Source organism: Schistocerca piceifrons, chromosome 1 (assembly GCF_021461385.2).
Source record: "Schistocerca piceifrons isolate TAMUIC-IGC-003096 chromosome 1, iqSchPice1.1, whole genome shotgun sequence".
NCBI classification, from domain to species: domain Eukaryota; kingdom Metazoa; phylum Arthropoda; class Insecta; order Orthoptera; family Acrididae; genus Schistocerca; species Schistocerca piceifrons.
The window spans coordinates 240,253,866-240,276,596 of record NC_060138.1 but is presented as its reverse complement, the minus strand read 5'-3'; positions in this window follow the sequence as shown (position 1 = coordinate 240,276,596).

Below are 22,731 nucleotides of genomic sequence, written 5' to 3'. Positions count from 1 at the left end.
CTCTGGTGTACTGTTTTACTTCCTCATCTAAACATTAACCTCTACACTGACACAACATTTCCTTTTTCTTCTCTGCACCATTCCTCAACCTCGTATTATACCACCTTTACAAAATTTAGCAGCAACTGCACCTTACTCAGGTTTTTAACTCTACTTCAAACCATACACCATCGGTTACTCCATTCTTTCGAAAACAAGAACAATACTACTTCAGTACTTTCATCATTCATAATTACCACATTACTCCAATTTCATAAACCTCCACATCATGCACATACCAACTACTTCATACACACTGTCTCACACGTTACATGTCTCCACTATATCATTTCCTCTCGTATTCGAAATATTAAGGGACTGTACTTCCTACACCTTTCTACCCCCATAACACATTTCAAAGGGTAAATACTTTTACACTAAGCCACAACAAATATAATAACCAGACACAATATAAAGCTTCTTTACAATCTTATCAATAACCAAGGGTCGCTCAAGTGTCTCTTTATTTACTAGTCTTCACTGTATTTCACATCACAATAGCTTATAACCGCTCCACAAGTGGACTCTTTATAAGTTCTATAAATTTTAATACTAACACCTTCACACTCCACAAAGCGACTCTCCATTACCAACATCAAGTTTCACCCTCATCATCTACATTTTTAACATTTCCTGTTCTCAACATCAGTACAACTCATTTTCCAATTAGGGGTACCAATAAAACTTCTTATCCCGTCACACATAAATAAGTCCTCAATATCATTATTCTCCACCACACATAACTGAAATAATAAATTCTATAGCTTGGGAAAGGGCCACGTCCTCACACACACACGCCTCTATCCTAAATTTCACCTCTCATCAGGTATCTACATCATTTCGACACACATCGTAAATTAACATAATTTCCATAATGTTGGATTTACGTGGGAGCTTCTCGTTCCAAACAACAATCAGCATGTATACCTCAATGGGAAGGGCCATCAATTACACTTTCTGTACACCTTATATATACTGCAACTTTCACTACAACAACACTTTCCTTTTCTCTCTGCATCTGCAATAGGGTCTTCAAACACCTTCTACTCTCTTCCCAATTTAAACGGTCACGGGTCTTACTCTCATCACCGCGCTCATACAAAACTTCAAAAACTCAATAATGCAACTCTCATGATCAAATTTCATAACAGGTCTCAAACATTACCAACTTGCTAGTCATTGTTTCTTACATCTATACACTCCAATCACACCTTTGCTCATTCACCTCTAAGAACTCTTGGGACTCATTCTCACTTTACTGAAACCTATGCCTTCTTACAATCTCTCACTTAAACATTGTAAACACATTGCCTTTATCAACACATCATCACTCACTCTACTCTTGGATATACTACCTTCAGTCAGACTTCCCTCTTTTCACAGGGCACCTACGACTAACTCGCAAACAATTATTATACATCATCCACACTTCTGCTCAACTCAGATCTCCTCCTACTCTGCCATACATAGTGTGTCAACTGCACCAATACCTACTTTTTCATTTACATTCATATCTACAACATGCTACCAGCTTACTCTGCCATACATAGCGTGTCAACTGCACCAATAACTACTTTTTCATTTACATTCATATCTCCAACATGCTACCAGCCCACACAAGGGACATCCAAGGATTAAGAATTGCCTGGGCAATGGGAATCTCCACCTCATACCCTATAAACTCCATTCTCACAAAATACTCTCTGTTCAGTGTTTTCAGCTCATACACATCACCTACATACCAAATATTTTGAGAATAAACCTATAAACCCTTATCAACTGTCCTAAATTTTAGGGGATCAATCTACAGGGGGAACAAAACTTTTTTCATAACAATCAAACCAACATCCATTTTTACTCTTTTTTACTTTCTATACTCGCTTTCAATTCCCTCATCATCGCTACCACATCCAAAGTGAATTATTATTTGATTGGTCTTCTATTCGTACATCTCTCTACCAATTTCTAAGGATATTTTACTCTCTGGGACAATACATATTCACCTCTATAGATTATCATTTCGTCAAGTCACACACACTACTAGATCACCGTTATACTAACTGTCCAAACTCAAATCTTGTAGGCAGGACGTACAGCGGCAACATTAGTTCACAAACCATTCACCACCAAACTCAGCAATTCGACTTCACTTCATAACACCTCTTTACTACCACACCTCATTCCTAACTTTTTTACATTTACTCTGGGGTACTGTTTTATTTCTGCATCTAAACATTAACCACTACACTGACACAACTTTTTTTGTTCTGCTCTGCACCATTCGTCAACCTTGCATTATATCACCTTTACAAAATTTAACATCAACTTCACCTTACTCAGGTTTTTAACTCTACTTCAAACCATACACCATCGGTTACTCCATTCTTTCGAAAACCAGAACATCACTACTTCATTACCTTCATCATTTCTAAATACCACATTACTCTAATTTCATAAACCTCCACATCACGCACATACCAACTACTTCATACACACTCTCTCACACGTTACATGTCTCCACTATTTCATATCCTCTCGTATTCGAAATATTAAGGTACTGTACTTCCTACACCTTTCTACCTCCGTAACACATCTCAAAGGGTAAATACTTTTACACTAAGCCACAACAAACAAAATAACCACACACACTATAAATCTTCGTTACAATCTTATCAATAACCAAGGGTCGCTCAAGTGTCTCTTTATTTACTAGTCTTTACTGCATTTCACCTCACAATAGCCAATAACCGCTCCACAAGTGGACTCTTTATAACTTCTATAAATTTTAATACTAACACAATCACACACCACAAAGCAACTCTCCATTACCAACATCAAGTTTCACCATCATCATCTACATTTTTAACATTTCCCGTTCTCAACATCAATACACCTCATTTGCCAAATAGGGGTACCAATAAAACTTCTTATCCCATCACACATAAATAATTCCTCACTATCATTATTCTCCACCACACATAACTGAAATAATTAATTCTATAGCTTGGGAAAGGGCCACGTCCTCACACACACACGCCTCCATCCTAAATTTCACCTCACATCAGGTATCTACATCATTTCGACACACATCGTAAATTAACATAATTTCTATAATGATGGATTTACGTGGCAGCTTCTCGCTCCAAACAACAATCAGCATGTATACCTCAATGGGAAGGGCCATCAATTACACTTTCTGTACACCTTACTTATACTGCAACTTTCACTACAACAACACTTTCCTTTTCTTTCTGCATCTGCAATAGGGTCTTCAAACACCTTCTACTCTCTTCCTAATTTAAACAGTCACGGGTCTGACTCTCATCACCTGGCTCATACAAATCTCCAAACACTCAATAATGCAACTCTCATGATCCAATTTAATAACAGGTCTCAAATATTACCAACTTGCTAGTCATTGTTCCTTACATCTATACACTCCAACCACACCTTTGTTCATTCACCTCTAAGAACTCTAGCGACTCATTCTCACTTTACTTAAACCTATGCCATCTTCCAACATCTCTATTAAACATTGTACCCACATTGAATTCATCAACACATCATCACTCACTCTACTCTTGTATATACTACCTTCAGTCAGACTTCCCTCTTTTCACAGGGCACCTACGATTAACTCGCAAACAATTATTATAAATCATCCACATTTCTGCTCAACTCAGGTCTCCTCCTACTCTGCCATACATAGCGCGTCAAACGCACGAATACTTACTTTTTCATTTACATTCATATCTCCAACATGCTACCAGCTCACACAAGGGACATCGCAGGTTTAAGAATTGCCTGGGCAATGGGAATCTCCACCTCATACCCTATAAACTCCATTCTCACAAAATACTCTCTGTTCAGTCGTTTCAGCTCATACACATCACCTACATTCCACATATTTTGAGAATAAACCTATAAACCCTTATCAACTATCCTAACTTTTAGGGCATCAATCTACAGGGGGAACAAAATTTCTTTCACAACTATCAAACCAACATCCATTTTTTCTCTTTTTCACTTTCTGTACTCGCTATTAATTCCCTCATCCTCGCTACCTCATCCAAAGTGAATTATTATCTGATAGGTCTTCTATTCGCACATCTCTCTACCAATTTCTAAGGATATTTTAACTCTCTGGGACAATATATATTCAACTCTATGGATTATCATTTCGTCAAGTCACACACACTACTAGATCACCATATCACTAACTGTCCAAACTCAAATCTTGCAGGCAGGACGTACAGGGGCAACATTAATTCACAAACCATTCACCACCAAACTCAGCAATTCGACTTCACTTCATCACACCTCTTCACTACCACACCTCATTCCTAACTTTTTTACATTTTCTCAGGGGTACTGTTTCATTTTCTCATCTAAACATTAACCTCTACACTGACACAATCTTTTTTTTTTTCTTCTCTGCACCATTCTTCAACCTCGTATTATACCACCTTTACAAAATTTAACATCAACTTCACCTTACTCAGATTTTTAACTCTACTTCAAACCATACACCATCGGTTACTCCATTCTTTAGGAAACCAGAACTTCACTACTTCATTACCTTCATCATTTCTAATTACCACATTACTCCAATTTCATAAACCTCCACATCACGCACATACCAACTACTTTATACACACTCTCTCACATGTTACATGTCTCCACCATATCATTTCCTCTCATATTCGAAATATTAAGGGCCTGTACTTCCTACACCTTTCTACCTCCATAACACATCTCAAAGGGTAAATACTTTTACACTAAGCCACAACAAACAAAATAACCAGACACACTATCAACCTTTTTTAGAATCTTATCAATAACCAAGGGTCGCTCAAGTGTCTCTTTATTTACTAGTCTTTACTGCATTTCACCTCACAATAGCTAATAACAGCTCCACAAGTGGACTCTTTATAACTTCTATAAATTTTAATACTAACACAATCACACTCCACAAAGCGACTCTCCATTACCAACATCAAGTTTCACCTTCATCATCTACATTTTTAACATTTCCTGTTCTCAACATCAGTACAACTCATTTGCCAAATAGGGGTAATAATAGAACTTCTTAACCTGTCACACATAAATAATTCTTCACTATCATTATTCTCCACCACACATAACTGAAATAATTAATTCTATAGCTTCACACACACACACGCCTCCATCCTAAATTTCACCTCACATCAGGCATCTACATCATTTCGACGCACATCATAAATTAACATAATTTCTATAATGTTGGATTTACGTGGGAGCTTCTCGTTCCAAACAACAATCAGCATGTATACCTCAACGGGAAGGGCCATCAATTACACTTTCTGTACATTTCTACTCTGTTCCTAATTTAAACAGTCACGGGTCTTACTCTCGTGACCTGGCTCATACAAAACTCCCAAAACTCAATAATGCAACTCTCATGATCAAATTTCATAACAGGTCTCAAACATTGCCAACTTGCTAGTCATTGTTTCTTATATCTATACACTCCAACCACACCTTTCTTCATTCACCTCTAAGAACTCTTGGGACTCATTCTCACTTTACTTAAACCTATGCCTTCTTACAATCTCTCTTTTAAACATTGTACCCACATTGCATTTATCAACACATCATCACTCACTCTACTCTTGGATATACTACCTTCAGTCAGACTTCCCTCTTTTCACAGGGCACCTATGATTAACTCACAAACAATTATTATAAATCATCCACATTTCTGCTCAACTCAGGTCTCCTCCTGCTCTGCCATACATAGCGTGTCAACTGCACCAATACCTACTTTTTCATTTACATTCATAACTCCAACATGCTACCAGCTCACACAAGGGACATCCGAGGATTAAGAATTGCCTGAGCAATGGGAATCTCCACCTCAAACCCTATCAACTCCATTCTCCCAAATACTCTCATCTCAGTGTTTTCACTTCATACGCATCTCCAACATTCCAAATATTTTGAGAACAAACCTATAAACCCTTATCAACTATCATAATTTTTAGGGGATCAATCTACAGGGGGAACAAAACTTTTTTCATAACTATCAAACTAACATCCATTCTTTCTCTTTTTTGCTTTCTATACTCGCTTTCGATTCCCTCATCCTCGCTACCTCATCCAAAGTGAATTAATATTTGATTGGTTTTCTATTCATACATCTCTCTACCAATTTCTAAGAATATATTACTCTCTGGGACAATACATATTCACCTCTATGGATTATCATTTCATCAAGTCACACACACTACTCGATCACCGTATCACTAACTGTCCAAACTCAAATCTTGTAGGCAGGACGGACAGGGGCAACATTAGTTCACAAACCATTCACCACCAAACTCAGATATTTGACTTCACTTCATCACACCTCTTCACTACCACACCTCATTCCTAACTTTTTTACATTTTCTCTGGGGTACTGTCTTATTTCTTCATCTAAACATTAACCTCTACACTGACACAACCTTTTTTTTTCTTCTCTGCACCGTTCTTCAACATCGTATTATACCACCTTTACAAAATTTAACACCAACTTCACCTTACTCAGGTTTTTAACTCTACTTCAAACCATACACCATCGGTTACTCCATTCTTTCGAAAACAAGAACAATACTACTTCATTACCTTCATCATTTCTAATTACCACATTACTCCAATTTCATAAACCTCCACATCACGCACATACCAACTACTTCATACACACTCTCTCACACGTTACATGTCTCCACTATATCATTTCCTCTCGTATTCGAAATATTAAGGGACTGTACTACCTACACCTTTCTACCTCCATTACACATCTCATAGGGTAAATACTTTTACACTAAGCCACAACAAACAAAACAACCAGACACAATATAAACCTTCTTTACAATCTTATCAATAACCAAGGGTCGCTCAAGTGTCTGTTTATTTACTAGTCTTCACTGTATTTCACTTCACAATAGCTAACAACCGCTCCACAAGTGGACTCTTTATAACTTCTATAAATTTTAATACTAACACAATCACACTCCACAAAGCGACTCTCCATTACCAACATCAAGTTTCACCTTCATCATCTACATTTTTAACATTTCCTGTTCTCAACATGAGTACAACTCATTTGCCAAATAGGGGTACCAATAAAACTTCTTATCCCGTCACACATAAATAATTCCTCACTATCATTATTCTCCACCACATATAACTGAAATAATTAATTCTATAGCTTGGCAAAGGGCCAGTCCTCACACACACATGCCTCTATCCTAAATTTCACCTCACATCAGGTATCTACATCATTTCAACACACATAGTAAACTAACATAATTTCTATAATGTTGGGTTTACGTGGGAGCTTCTCGTTCCAAACAACAATCAGCATGTATACCTCAATGGGAAGGGCCATCAATTACACTTTCTGTACACCTTACATATACTGCAACTTTTACTACAACAACACTTTCCTTTTCTCTCTGCATCTGCAATAGGGTCTACAAACAGCTTCTACTCTCTTCCTAATTTAAACAGTCACGGGTCTTACTCTCATCACCTGGCTCATAAAAAACTCCAAAAACTCAATAATGCAACTCTCATGATCAAATTCCATAACAGGTCTCAAACATTACCAACTTGCTAGTCATTGTTTCTTACATCTACACACTCCAACCACACCTTTGTTCATTCACCTCTAAGAACTCTTGGGACTCATTCTCACTTTACTTAAACCTATGCCTTCTTCCAATCTCTCTTTTAAACATTGTACCCACATTGCCTTTATCAACACATCATCACTCACTCTACTCTTGGATATACTACCTTCAGTCTGATCTCCCTCATTTCACAGGGCACCTACGATTAACTCGCAAACAATTATAAATCATCCACATTTCTGCTCAACTCAAGTCTCCTCCTACTCTGCCATACATAGCGTGTCAACTGCACCAACACCTACTTTTTCATTTACATTCATAACTTCAACATGCTACCAGCTCACACAAGGGACATCCATGGATTAAGAATTGCCTGGGCAATGGGAATCTCCACCTCATACCCTATAAACTCCAATCTCACAAAATATACTCTTTTCAGTGTTTTCAGCTCATACACATCACCTACATTTCAAATATTTTGAGAATAAACCTATAAACCCTTATCAACTATCCTAATTAGGGGATCAATCTACAGGGGGAACAAAATTTCTTTCATAACAATCAAACCAACATCCATCTATTCTCTTTTCTACTTTCTACACTCGCTTTCAATTCCCTCATCCTCACTACCTCATCCAAAGTGAATTATTATTTGATTGGTCTTGTATTCGTACATCTCTCTACCAACTTCAAAGGATATTTTACTCTCTGGGACAATACATATTCACCTCTACGGATTACCATTTCGTCAAGTCACACACACTACTAGATCACCGTATCACTAACTGTCCAAACTTTAATCTTGTAGGCAGGATGTATAGGGGCAACATTAGTTCACAAACCATTCACCACCAAACTCAGCAAATCGACTTCACTTCATCACACCTCTTCACTACCACACCTCATTCCTAACTCTTTTACATTTTCTCTGGGGTACTGTTTTATTCCCTCATCTAAACATTAACCTCTACACTGACACAACCTTTTTCTATCTTCTCTGCACCGTTCTTCAACCTTGTATTATACCACCTTTACACAATTTAACATCAACTTCACCTTACTCAGGTTTTTAACTCTACTTCAAACCATACACCATCGGTTACTCCATTCTTTCGAAAACTAGAACATCACTACTTCAGTACCTTCATCATTTCTAATTACCACATTACTCCAATTTCATAAACCTCCACATCACGCACATATCAACTACTTCATACACACTCTCTCACATGTTACATGTCTCCACTATATCATTTCCTCTTGTATTCGAAATATTAAGGGACTGTTCTTCCTACGTCTTTCTACCTCTATAACACATCTCAAAGGATAAATTCTTTTACACTAAGCCACAACAAACAAAACAACCAGACACAATATAAACCTTCTTTACAATCTTATCAATAACCAAGGGTCGCTCAAGTGTCTCTTTATTTACTAGTCTTCACTGTATTTCACTTCACAATAAATTATAACCTCTCCACAAGTGGACTCTTTAGAACTTCTACAAATTTTAATAGTAACACAATCACACTCCACAAAGCGACTCTCCATTACCAACATCAAGTTTCACCTTCATCATCTACATTTTTAAGATATTTCCTGTTCTCAACATCAGTACAACTCATTTGCCAAATAGGGGTACCAATAAAATTTCTTATCCCATCACACATAAATAATTCCTCACTATCATTATTCTCCACCACACATAACTGAAATAATTAATTCTATGTCTTGGGAAAGGGCCACGTCCTCACACACACGCCTATATCCAAAATTTCACATCACGTCAGGTATCTACATCATTTCGACACACATCGTAAATTAATATAATTTCTATAATGTTGGATTTACGTGGGAGTTTCTCGTTCCAAACAACAATCAGCATGTATACCTCAATGGGAAGGGCCATCAATTACACTTTCTGTACACCTTACATATATCGCAACTTTCACTACAACAACACTTTCCTTTTCTCTCTGCATCTGCAATAGGGTCTTACTTGCTAGTCATATTTTTTTACATCTATACACTCCAACTACACATATGTTCATTCACCTCTATGAAGTCTTGGGACTGATTCTCACTTTACTTAAAGCTTCTAACCAATCTCTCTTTTAAACATTGTACTCACACTGCCTTATCAACACATAATCACTCACTCTACTCTTAGATATACTACCTTCAGTTAGACCTCCGTCTTTTCACAGGGCACTAACGATTAACTCGCAATCAAATATTATAAATCTCCCACCGTTTCAGCTCAACTAATGTCTCCTCCTACTTTGCCATACATAGTGTGTCAACTGCACAAATACCTACTCCATCATTTACATTCTTATCTCCAGCATGCTACCAGCTCACACAAAGGGACATCTATGGATTCAGAATTGCTTGGGCAACGGGAATCTCCACCTTACACACTTTAAACTCCATTTCCTGCAAAATACTGTTTTTACGGGATTTTCAACTCATGCACTCAGCTACATTTCAAACACTTGTAGAATAAACCTATAAACCCTTATCGACCATCATAATTCTTAGGGGATCTATCTACATGGGGAACAAATAATATTTGCATAACAATCAAACTAACATCCAATTTTTCTCTTTTTTCCTTTCTATACTCCCTCTAAATTCTCACATCCTCGCTACCTGAACCAAAGTGAATAATTACCGATTGCAAAGGATATTTTACTCTCTGGGACAATAGATATTCACCTCTATGGCCAATCATTTTGTCAAGTCACACACACACACACACACACACACACACACACACACACATGCACATACCAACGAGTTCGTCCACACTCTCTCACACATATTACAGGTCACCACTATACCTTTTTTCTCATACTCTAAGTATTAGGGGATTGTACATCCTACACTATTCTGCCTCCATTACACATCTCAAAGGGTAAATTGCCGTACACTAAGCCATAACAAACAAAATAAGCAGACACAATATAAACCTTCCTTACAATGTTTTCAATAACCAAGTTTCACGCAAGTGTTTCTTTATTTACTAGTCGTCACTTCACAATAGGTAATAACCTCTGTACAAATGGACCGTTTATAATGTATACAAATTTTAATACTAACACAATCCCATTCCAGAAAGCTACTCTCATTACCAACATCAAGCCTCACATCTTCATCACCTACAGTCTCAATATTACCCATTTCCAACATCAGTAGAACTCATTTTCCTAATAGGGATAGCAATAAAATCACCTATCCAGTCACATATATATATATAGTTCCTTAGAATCAATATTCTTCACTATCTAAAACTGAAATAAGTGGTTCTAAGGCTCGTGCAAGGGTTTACATCCTCACGCACGCACTCTCCATCTAAAATTTCACCTCACATCAGGTATCTACATCATTTCGACACACATCGTAAATTAACATAATTTCTATAATGTTGGATTTACGTGGGGGCATCTCATTCCATATAACAATGAGCATCAGTACCTCAATGGAAAGGGCCACCAATTACACTTTCTGTACGCCTTACATATACTACAACAAAGTACTTTCCTTTTCTCACTGTATCTGCGAGCTGATCTTTAAACACCATGTAAATCTTACTCTCATCATTTGATTCGTACAATGCTCCTAAAATTCAATAATCTAACTCTCAAAATCAAATTTTACAACCGGGCTCTAACATTTACAACCCACTAGTTGGTTTTTCTTACATGTATAGACTATATTAACTCCAACCACTCCTAAATTCATTCACTTCTTAATACTCTTGGGACTCATTCTGACATCATTTAAAGCTAAGCTTACTAACCAATCTCTCCTTTAAACAAACATCGTACTCACATCGTCTTATCAACACATCATCACTCACTTTACTCTGGGATATACTACCTATCAGTCAGACTTCTTTCTTTCCTCAGGTCTCTGTATCACTCACAGAAATATATTATAGCATTATCCATATCTCTGCTCAACTCAGGTCTTGTTCTACCCTGCAATATACACCATGTCAATTGGGTCAATATCACATCCATGGTTTACATGCTAATCTTCACCTCTCTCAGCTACTCAAACAAGGGACTTCTAAGAATTTGGAGTTACATGGGCAATTGGAATCCCCACCTCATCCACTTTAACCTCCATTCTCGGAAAATACTCTCCTTTCGGTATTTCAATTTATACATATCAGCTACATTTCAAATATATTAAGAACAAACCTATACACCCATATCAGCCATTGCTGTTTGGAAATCATTCTACACGCAGCACATATAATATGGTCTTAAACCAACATCGAATTTTTCTCTATTTCCTCCCTATATGCACTTTAAATTCCGTTACCCTGTTTTCCTCAACAAAAGGGAAAAAACTAAACAGGGCTTCTATTCATACTTCTCTCTAGCAACTGCAAAGGCTACTTTTCTCTCAGGGATAATACATATTCACCTCTATGGCCAATCATGCACTTTACCTCACTCACTTCTCTAGTTTTACTTGAATCCATACACCATCTCAACCTCCATCAGTAAAATTTCTACTTTATTAGCTCCATCATCCTTAATTACCACATTTCTTCCACCTCCATATCATGCACTTATGAACTAACTTGACCATAACCTCACACGAATCACCATTCTCCAGTGGGTCACTTCTTGTGTAACTAATGATAGGGGACTGTACCTACAACACCTTCCTACATCCATTTCACACCTCTAAGAGCAAACTGTCTTTCACAAAGCCATACCAAAACAGATCATCAGACCCATATAAGACATGTATTGGAATGGTAACATCTATTACTATACCAATGACCATGCAAAGATCTCATTATATGCAATTCTACACCACACTTTATTAACTACATATAGTCAATTTTTCTATTACAAAACTAGAACCATTCTCTATAAGGGCCATAATATCATGTCTCACTTTCCATTGTTTGTTACACATATGGACTTCATACACTCCAGCATTTCCCAAATGGATTCTTGTAGACTTCTCTTTCTCAATAGACCTTCCAAATTGCCTCATTCTCTTTTCTCAGCACAATATTTTAATGGGCTTCTATTCATTAATCTGTATATAGGCTTAAATGGGTAGTTTTCATTCAGACACATTACTCTGTCATCTCTATCAACAATCATCCTTCCATTTCATTCACTACTAAATCAGGCTTTCATATTTACCTGCGCTAAAGGTACAACACATACAGGGGAAATTATTTCACAGTGTACTCACCTGAAAAATCAATTGGCAAATATGTCTCTCTCACTTCATCACTGTTGTTCATTACCACATCCCATTACCTATTTTTCTACATTTTCTCTGGGTTATCATAGACCTTTGCACCATTCTTCACATCCAAACTAAGTCACCTATTCAAATTAATCAGTTTTACTCAGCCACCTCTCTAACTTCACTTGAAATTATCTCATGCTCAATTTTTTACCACATTCTGAAATTTGTGCTTTATTACCTCCATGAGATCTACTTAGCACATTACTGGACTTTCCTCAGGATTCATGCAATCTACTAATCCATCAGTACTTTTCCTATCTCATAACAATACATATCACTAATAACTTACTCCATTAATTCCATGATCTGAGCAAGTGATTTATACACTCAGATAAATCCACCTCCAATTTAAAACTGACCACACACAAGGTATCTCCGTCATTTGGACACGTACTTTAAAGCAACATAATTAAATTGGGTCAAGTCTCATTCTCCACACCACTTCTTGGAAAATTCTAATTGTTAGGGGGTCGATGTACAATACTGTTTCTTCATCCACTTTACATACCAAAGAAAGGGTGCATTGTTTTTCACAATATCAACTTATATTGCCTTGCCTCATCTGGCACCATACCTTCATTCCCAAACAACACCACACAATCACCTTATATTGCCTCATCTGGCACCATACCTTCATTCCCAAACAACAACACATTTTACTACACTGTGGGTCACTGAAAGATGTCATTTCCTTCAACTCTACACTGCATTTCGAATACCACGTTTTGCTATACCAAGGGTCATTGAAGGATCTTATTTTTTACAAGTCTACATTGCATTTCCTATAACTACCTATATTTCCAGTACCCATCACAATCTGAACAATTCCTTTCTATGTCAATAATAATTTTTTTTAATTCATAACTTAGGAATGTAAGAATATTCTAAGCACCACCTGATACTTTTCCAACTACAACAGAACAATCACATTTCACTTGGTGAAGCACTTCAACTGTATTCTTATAAATTAGATAGCAATGGGGAAACAAAGTCCACAATTCATTTTTCCTAATACAGATCACCTAATTTCAGAGAAAGTGCCTTATGTACAAACTACTTAGTAATAGCTGACATATGGTGTCCAAAAGCCGTTTCTACTATTTCCATGCAAAAACAGTAATAGCTGACATATGGTGTCCAAAAGCTGTTTCTACAATTTCCATGTAAAAACAAGTTAAAATCATTTTACTATAAATTACCAAATGGAAACCAACTGCAAAATTTCTCACTACTGCAGAGTTCATAATGTCACCTAATAATGCAGACAGCATAGGGAATCAGACTGAGTCATATATACTCTTTCATCAATTTGATGACATAACTCTCCTATACTCACTACTAGCAGCACCATATGATTTGTATGTCTGTGTTGAAGTCACCTGAGTTATTTAGGTAATTTTAAGATCTCAATATACATCCAGAAATAAATGTACACAGTACTATCGTATTTGCTAATAGATTGTTTTAAATTATAACAGACTAAATAAGTTAACTTGTTCTATGCTACAAGTACACAGGCTGTTCACTGCATAGTCATATGGGACCAAATTAAAAATGAAAACGATCCATCGCAACTCTAACAATATTCTCAACTACACTAGTTTATATGGTATAGGATGATGCAAATAAGTGCATCAGTATACAGAGCGTTTTTGCTGCTTTTGTTCCAATCAGCTTTAAAACTGGGCAGATCTCGCCAACATTTACAATCCACAACATTAAAATTCAATTAGTAGGCTCCAAAGGGCTTCTGATCATCCAATAAAGTGAATTTGCTTTGTGCAACATTACAAAAACAAAATATAAATTCCCAATTTATATAGAATTAAGAAGACGCGATGGGTGTTTAATGTTATTACTAATACAAATTGAAGAATTATTTCCTCTTCAGATTTTCAGCTATAGGGTGGCAAATTTGAGAGTGACTGCTATTTAGACTCATGGTTGAGCAGGCTATAATGATGTCTTTTCACTACAAAGATGAGCACTAACAGTTTACTAATAAATTTTTGGACCCAGTCTACAGCTTCCGCAGATTATTAATGCATTATGAGACAATCTTAAAACTGCCTATAGGTGCAGAAAAAATACACACACAGCTGTATTTGGAGAAATAAAACTCCATCAAAACTGTTGTGCCGCTCTTCACAGAGTATTGTTCGTCGTTTATCATTGAAAGAAGGGGGATATTTGCATTATTGTTTGTCATATTTTTGGGGCTGAAAGGTTCTGACTTGACTCCAGTGCATTAATGCCAAGCAATACAACTTACATTTATAAAACACACATCTGGTGTCATCCGAAATGAAGAAAATAGTCCGATGGTAGATCATAATGTACTCTTGTACTGAAAGGGAGCTTAGAGCAAAGTGAATCATTACCAGCCCGGTACTGAGCACATGGTGTTTTTCTATAATCTTGTGCTCCAAGCATTACTTGTGAACACTGCCTCATACAACTTACAACTAGCTTCTCATTCAAATTATTTTACAAACTTAAGCATTAGTGCAATTTTTTTTCATCTGTAAAATGGAATTCTGAATTTCTCACAATCAAAAAAACCCCATGGTAACCAGAATTCAGTCTAGTGGTTAGCCCTGTGCTGTAAAAGTAGGAACTCACAGGATGTGAAACTGACAAGGAAGCTGCCAAAGTGGGGGCAATCACAAAGGTTTCCCACAAGGCTGGGGGCCACAGCTTTGCCCTCCCCCAGGCCTCCCTCTCCAACACCCAACAATCCACTGAGAATTGAAACCGTTTAGGGAATCGCATATGAAAGGTTACGAATATCATTGTATTAATACAAACATGTTCATCCACCTGAATCCATGCAAAAAAATATGAAAAGCTACAGAAGTTCGGTATAATTGTTGAATGTTTAGTTCATGTACAGAATCTACTGATACCGACGAACCTTGTTCTTTTAACGTAAGCTGGCAATGTTCTCAATAAAAGCAGGCTTTGTGAATATGTGACACTATGACATTTGCAATCACACTAAATGCAAAAATTCTGTTTCTGCATCAAAGTTAAGTAGACCTACTGCTACTGTAGCCATGCAATGAAGCTCCTCAACTGTCACTGTACTTCCACAGACGATTTAAATCTCAATGTTAAAACCCTCAGATTCAAGTAAAATAAGCTGGTTTTTAAGATCACAGCGGTCTCAGAATCTGACATACAGCCGGGAGAGCACTGTGCTTACCACATGCCACTCCATATCCGCATCCAGTGACACTTGTGGGCTGAGGATGACACGGGGGCCGGTCAGTACTATTGGGCCTTCATGGCCTGTTCGGGAGGAGTTTGGGTTTTAAAATCACAAGAAATGACAGAAGCTTCCACTGCTACCTTTCAAGTATATCCTCAAAATATTCTACTTCTTTATCATCCAACCTTTACTAGACCTACATCAAAGAGCCTCATCACCTATTCTAAATTAATGCACACAAAAAAATGAGTGCCACAGCACCTGCCAATTTCTACTCCAGCTAAATTTCTAATTCAGTAACTAATAATTTTCAGGATACATATTTCTCATACATCAGCTACTCCAATATATCCTCCTCCCATCTGAGGAAGTTACTCCACTGACAATACTTAGTGTACCATCTTCCATGTAAGAAAAAACAAAGATGTAAGTAAAGTACCACTGAGTGTTTAGTGCACACACAGCATCCTCAGATCATCTTGTTGGCTCAAAATGGTGCACCTTACTTCTTTCATAACTCAATTATGTTTGCTCTGAAGCACAAATGACAGTGCCAGAAAATATCAAATAATTCCATTCCATAAACACACAGTTGGGAAAATTTCAATGTTAAAGTGCTCCTTTAGCATACACTGACAATATGTTGATGGGTCCAGCATTTTAGTGCAAATTGTTGCTAGCCTGTGTTAAGCACCACATTATTGGATCTACCGAAGTTCAATGAAACTAAATAAAAAACACCTATCACCCAATCATTCATGAAAGAGACCCAACATTGTAATATATTTATAGGGTCTCCCACTACAAATGTTTCAGCTATGCTATATGGTCTTGTAAGATTTTATTCCTTTAATAATGAGGTTTTTTATTCCTTTCTGTTTATGCACACTTAGCAGTAATTTTCATATCACAAGTTTAGAGCCAATATAAATTAAATTGATGACATAACATTAATACCTTGTTCAATGTATTTAATTATGAAATGACTTTGTCGTCTATTGCAAGTATTTCATCAAGATTTCATCAAGAAACAAATTGTCTCTAAGAAAACCAGGGTAAAACTTTTTAATTTTCCATTTCCATGAATTTTACAATTCCAAGGTCATACAGAGACAAAAAAGTGGAACACTTGCCTTTTAATGGTCAAGTGAAAAATGTCACTAAAAATTAAGAAAGGCTTTGGAGGCACTGAAATGTTTGGGGTCTGAACCTTGTATTCTCTTACTGTGCAAAGACTGATTCTAAAGTCAATCATGACTGCACTGTTGTCAGCCAATTAGAATGGCAAAGGATCTGTTAACAGATGTGGCTATATTATACCTGCCACAGTTCATTTGCTGGACTCACAAAGTTTATCAAAACTGAAAACTTTACTCAGCATTGGAATTACTGGCATCCGAAGTCAAGTCTCGTCACCTTAATACAACATCCCATGATCAGTTACTTCCTAAAGTCCATAATAGGCCTAAGGTTTTCTGTAAATTTACAAAATTAACATCAAACATGCCACATTCGCTTTTCATTTCAAACACACATGGTACATTGTCCCTCTTTCCGAATTACTAAATATGCACTCACTACTTATTAGCTCCTTCATATACAACTTATTAATAAATAACTTGCTTAACACTCTCACTGACCCAAATGGGTATGCACTAATTCACGTATTATTCATTAGCATTTCCACACTGTTTTTGCAGTCTATGAGAAATATCAGGACAATGACTGCTGAGAAGTAATATTCACACACCCCTAAGCAAACGAGAGAGAGAGAGAGAGAGAGAGAGAGAGTAATAAGCTCCACAGAATCTCCGGTGCACTCCAGCTATTAGTAAACATCCTAAGGGCAGGCAGTTTTCACCAATGCCAAGTATCCACAACACTGTATTAAATATTAAGAAATATCAATTAAATAGAATTCAACAACTTACGTTATCTGACCAATGCAGCAGTTATTTCAAATGCTTACTCTACAGAACTCTGGTGCATTAATGCAACACAATACAATCAACATGTATGAAACACACATCTGTTGTCATTCAAAACTAAGAAAAATAAACAGACAGTGGAATTATATACTTGTGTTAACTACAAGGGAACTAACATTAAGGGCAAAGTGAACCACCAACAGACCAATACTGATCACGTGGTGTTTTGCTTATGACCAGAATAGCTTCTCATTCAACTTATTTAATCAACAATCCTTAGAACAATTTTCTTTCTGATCTTTGTCGTAATCTAAATTAGCTCATGGTAACCAGAGTTATGCCTAGTGGTTAGCCTTGCAATGTAAATTAGCAGCTCATATGAAGTTAAAGTGAGATGCAAGATGTGTAAGTGTGGTCAACAGGAAGGTTTGCCACAGGGACTACCCCCTCCCCTCCCCCCGTCCTCCCACACCAATAATAATCACTGAAGTAAATCAAACATGAAAGGATGTGAATATCGTATTAATACAAGCATGTTCGTCCACCTGAACCATGCAAAAAATATGACAAAGAATCTATTGATACTAAAGAATCTTGTTCTTTTAATGTAAGCTGGCACTATTCTCAATAGAAGCAAGCTTTGTGAATAGCAGACACTACGACACTTGCAATCACTCTACAGGCAAAAATTCTGTTTCTGTATCAAAATTATAGGCCTACTGCTATTTGTAGCCATGCAATGAAGATCCTCAACCGTCAATATACATCCACGGATCATTTAAATCTCAATGTTAAAATGGTCAGATATAAGTATAAAATGCTGGCAAGTTAAGCCGCTCTAAGACTGCAAGAAATGACAGAACCTTCCACAGCACCTACCAATTACTACTCTAGTCAAATTTCTAACTCAGTAACTAATAGTTTTCAGGATACATGCTTCTCATACATCAGCTACTCCACTGACAACATGTTATGTACCATCTCCCATCTAAGAAAAAACAAAGATCTAAATAGAGCACCATTAAGCGTTTAGCACACACTTTGCACCATCGCATCATCTTGTTGGCTCAAAATGGTGCACCTTAAAACTTACAACTCAAATATGCTTGCTCTGGAGCACAAATGACAGTACCAGAAAAATAACAACTAAGAAAGTTTTAATATGAAAGTATTCCTTCATCATGCATTGACAATATGTTGGTGGGTCCAACATTTTAATGTACTTCATTGCTAAGCTGTGTTAAGCACCACATTATTGGATCATACGAAGTTCTATGTAATTAAAGAATAGAAACACCAGTCACTCAGTACATTCAAACTGGAGACCCAACACTGCAATGTATTTATGGGTGCTCCCACAAGCCAGCCAGTGTGGCGAAGCAGTTCGAGGCGCTTCGTTTGGAACCGCGCGACCGCTATGGTTGCAGCTTCGAATCCTGCCTCGAGCTTGGGCATGTGCGATGTCCTTAGGTTAGTTAGGTTTAAGTAGTTATAGGTTCTAGGGGACTGATGACCTCAGATGTTGAGTCCCATAGTGCTCAGAGCCATTTGGTGCTCCCACAACAAATGCTTCAGCTATGCTATATGGTCTATTAAGATATTAGTCCTTGAATATTGAGGTTCTTTTTATTCCTTGCTATGTATGTATATAAGCAGCAATTTATTTTCATATCCCAAGTTCAGAGCTAGTATAAACTGAGACATCTAATATAGCATTAACACCTCATTCACCTTATTTATGTATGAAATGACTTCCTGTGTATAATTTATTGCAAGCATTTCAACAAGAAACCAACTGTTTCTAAGGTAAATGGGGTGAAACTTTTGGTTTGAACCTTATAGTCTCTTATGGTTCAAACCTAATAGTCTCTTACTGTTCATTTTCACTCTGCATTGGTTTATCTGTTTACATGTCAGCCAATCAGGCTGGTATGGCAACTGTACAGATGTGGTTGTTATCTGCAATACCTGCCACAGGTCATTCACTAGATTCACAAACCTTTATCAAAACTGAAAGCTATACTCACTGCTATCCTATAAAGTGAAGGCCCCATGATCAATTATTTTCTAAAGCCAATAACAGGCCTAAGATTTTCCATGATTTTATAAAACTAGCCTAAGATTTCCCATGATTTTATAAAATTAAAATAAAACTACCCATGCAACAACAATGTTATTTTACCACTTTGACATGCCATGTTCTCTTTTCATTTCCAACACACATGGTCCATTGTCACTTATTTTGTGTTAGTAAGTATGAACACACTATTTTACTAGCTCCTACGATTACTACGTAATTATACATAATTTACGGAATTCACCCATTAACCCAAATGGGTTCGTTTTAACTCGTGAATTTTTCATTAGCACTCCCACATTGGTTTTGCAGTCTCTGGGAAATATCAGACAATGACCGCTAAAAAGTAATATTCATACACATCTACATAAATTGTTTTCCAATACTGATATCTGTTACACATCACAGCTGTAAAAATTTTGTACACTAAACATAACCAATGAACTCACTGTTTATCAGAATGAAGACAGATGTCTTACCAAGGGGAAAAATAATTGGCAAGGAAAGTAAATAAAAGAACAGATTGGATTACGAGCTTCTTACGATTCATTAAGATGTCTTTACCGTTAAAATTTTACGAATTTACGTTACAATAACAACATTTCAAATATCAACCATAATTAGGCATTCTTAAGCAATGGGTGCAAACTCAGTAAGACAGAAATGTTTCTTAACCAAAGTAGTTCTAGATTAACACTATCAGGAAATTATACACTACCTCAGCACACACAAATCCATGCAAATCCAAACACAGGCTATAGCCCAATATGCACAAGTTTCTAACTCTTTTAAATCCACGCTCTCTGTTCTTTAGGTAAGGCATTACAGTTTGCTCCAGTGGGAAAGCTTATGGTATATGCTTGGAAGATTTAAAAAGTTGCCATTATGCAGGGATGCACAGCAATCTGTTATTACAAGTCTACTCTATGCTCATTTACCCCAATGGGCATCCACTAATACTAATGGCATGCAATGTGACAGTATAAGTTCTCTGTTCACATCAGTGAAACATCACAGTCATCAAAAGAGACCAACATGTCATCTAGGTGTGTGCAGTAGTGTTGCTGTTTAACACATTACAGCAACCCCACCAGCATCTTATACCCTTCCATCTAATAAAGTTTTCAAGTTACTCTTACAGTTAGAGAAATAATGATGGAGAAACAATAGGCTGCCAGCTCAAAGTTCAAGTAGACTTTTCAATTTTTTAGACCAATATTCAACCAGTTTTTCTTAAACTATTAGTGCAGGAACTACACAACACCCATGTAAAGTCTACAACAATTATGTAAACAATTCTTGTGTGCAATACAAAGCCCTCATTCAAGTTTGAAACAAACTACCATTACTTATCCTAAATTCATCATCATAAAAAAGAATGTGAATCATGCCAAAACAGTAGGCTACCTACCACATTGACTACCAACTTACGCCACTTTCATAAACTGGAATTAAACATATTATACCATTTCACATCCTGAGATGTAATTGCTATTATGCAGCCTTTGACGGGTGAATCATACTTTATCCTGGTTCAAAATACTCTTGTGAAATCATGGGTACTGTGATCCTGAGAGACCACATCATAAATCTTGATTACTTTTTGGAAAACATAAGACATTGCAAATATCTACACAATCCCTGAAATAGGTTTACAGCACGAGCCAATAAGCAATGGGCAAAACAGGTGTAACTAATTTACACAAGCCTCATCCCTAAGAATAACTTATAAGATAACGTATGCATACATTCAAAGTTTGCAAAAGAAAGCATTTGACAGACTTACAAGCAAAATCCAGTTCTCAATTAAGTCAAAGTCTTGTGTCATACCAAAGAATAAACCACTAATAATGCATGTGACAATACTTCCATTAATCAACCACATCAAGGTATGTGGATTAAATACAAGGAAGCATTGTACAAGTCACATTCCTCACACAAAAATTATATATGGAGACAATTCTCCCTTTTGGATGCCAAACTACTTTCAAAATGTGTTTCAAGCAACTTAAGACAGGAGAACAGTAAGTGTGCATTTTTACCATTTTTTTGATAAATAAATTTTTAAAAAATCACTACACAAAACCAGCAGTTAATCCAGCTCCCCAGAGAATTAATCCGGGAGTTTTGTCAGTACCATACCTGCAGCTGACTTACAGCAATATCATCTCACTCTTCTTAGAGTGGGGTTACCATTATGTAATAGGCTTATACCACTATTCATAAAATATTCTCTGTTTCAGAGGAGATCGTTACAATCAATACTCCTAATGATAGGCTGGTTTGAATTGAGAGTCAACAAGAGCTCACAAATCACTTATGACTAAGACCAGGAACTAATAATAACACATGTAGAAATAAAACTCAATATCTACCTATAGGATTTTATCTGTAAATCGAAACAGATCCACAGAAACAATTTATTATTCTTCCGTAATACTAATACAAATCACTCTAGCAACCAACAAAATGGAAATCTAAAAATTCACGCATCAAAAATGAAACACTAATAAAATACCATGTCACAAAACT